The sequence below is a fragment of the Merops nubicus genome, unplaced genomic scaffold, assembly GCF_000691845.1.
Source record: "Merops nubicus isolate BGI_N331 unplaced genomic scaffold, ASM69184v1 scaffold10646, whole genome shotgun sequence".
Taxonomy (NCBI): Eukaryota; Metazoa; Chordata; class Aves; order Coraciiformes; family Meropidae; genus Merops; species Merops nubicus.
The window spans coordinates 1-2,027 of record NW_008613045.1 but is presented as its reverse complement, the minus strand read 5'-3'; positions in this window follow the sequence as shown (position 1 = coordinate 2,027).

The following is a 2,027-nucleotide window of genomic DNA, read 5'->3' as shown; positions in this document are numbered from 1 at the left end:
TTTGTTTCCCCCCCCCCCCCCCCCCCCCACCTTTTGCTTAGCTTATTGTCTCTGTTCTCTTTAGCTCTTTTTCTTTCAGTCATGATGCTTTCATATTTAAGCAAGTTTCACCCTCAGCTTCAGTGAACTTGTTCTGCATACGGAATGAAGCAGCACAGTAACTTGACTCATTATTATGCATGGAACTACAGCATATTATTTTTTAAATGGGTTTAGGCTAGAGTTTAGGTTTGACTATAATAAACAATGGAAATTGTAAGTTTCATCATTATATTCCCTGCTTGTATTATTATTTCAGGGAAAAACCTTTTGTTGAGTGATATCTCATCAATATCAAAACCATCTTTACTTTCATTTGTGGCAGTACTAAAGAAAAGAATTTTGTAATCCTCTTTGTGTAGGCTGATAAATGTGCATATTGATCGACAATTGACGTGGATAAGCAGAGTCTTCTCTTTCCTTTTTGTTCCATGTGAATAACTGTTGTGGGTAGCTGTATTGTGGAGGGGCCATGTACCTCTGCTGCTGTATTATGTTCAGAAACATTTCAGCACGACTGGCTCTTGTTTTACTAGATAACATTCTAGATTTATATATTTTATCATAATTCTTTTGAACCATGACTTTTAATGTAAATGAGTGACATTTTGTATTGCAAAATCTATGTAGTTTTCATTCAGAGAAACTAAATGTTCCTTCTTTCTTCATTAGCAAAAAATGAGTTTGAGATCTGTTTAATATTCTTGAACTCCTTTTCACCTACACAAGAAATTACAGAAAATACCAGGAAAAAAATACTTGCTTTTAATCTGCTAATTCTGCACTACCTATAGATAATTTATGCCTGTAAAACTGTTCATATATATTAGGGTAAGGACAGCGGACTCTGTGACAAGTCACCTTCTTCCTTTGCTACAAACTTACTTGTCTACATGCCTGTACATGCACACACAGGAACATGAACAAAGCAAAGATGATACAAAAATAAAACAAAAATGCATTGCATCCAGTCCGAGGCAGTATGAGCCAATATATCCATACTACTGCTTTTACACATTTATACATTTTTACACATTTTAAACATAAAGTGCCATAATTCCGTCACTCATGTGAGTGTATTTAGAATTCAGCAAAAGTAGTTATTTAGAAACAGCTGTCTTTAGGACTCCCATGGCATACATGTTCCAGGGACTGCTAAATGGTAGTGTGGGAAAGATTGTTTTAAAGATCATCTGGAAGATGGTAGATTTAGATTAGATGAAAGGAAGTTATTTTCTATGAGGGTGATGAGACACTGGCACAGGTTGCCCACGGCAGTTGTGGCTGCTCCATCACTGGATGCGTTCAAGACCAGGTTGGATGGGGCTTCGAGCAACCTGCTCTAGTGGGAGGTATCCCTGACCCTGGCAGGGGGGTTGGAACTAGATGATCTTTAAGGTCCCTTCCAACCCAAACCATTCCATGATTCTGTCCCAGCTGTCACCAAGTTCCTAGTTTAATGGATCTTAAAGGCTGGGCTTTCAAATGTATAGCCCTGTTCCCAGTTTCCACCTTTCACTCCATGCAGTCTTCAGCCAAAATGCTGTCCCTCACAGAAGGGAAAGTCCCTTTGAGAAAAAACTTCTTGTTCCCTGTGCTGGCTTGTCCCTCTGCTTGTTACCTGCTCTCTGCCTTCCAGAAGAAGTAGCACAAGTCAGGAGTTCTTATTTGATATAGAAACAAGATACTAAGTGACTGAGATACTATTAGTGAGATATAAGATGCTATTAAGTGGTGAGACCTCACCTGGTGTATTGTGTCCAGTTCTTGGCTCCCCATTTCAAGAGGGACAGAGATCTACTTGAGAGAGTCCAGCAAAGGGCTATGAGAATGATTGGGGCACTGGAACACCTGCCTTATGAGGAGAGGCTGAGAGACCTGGGGCTTTTGAGTCTGGAGAAGAGAAGACTTAGGGGGGGATCTAATGCATATAAATGTATGAGGGCTGGGTGTTAAGAAGGAAGAACTGGTTGAAAGGTAAGAGTCAG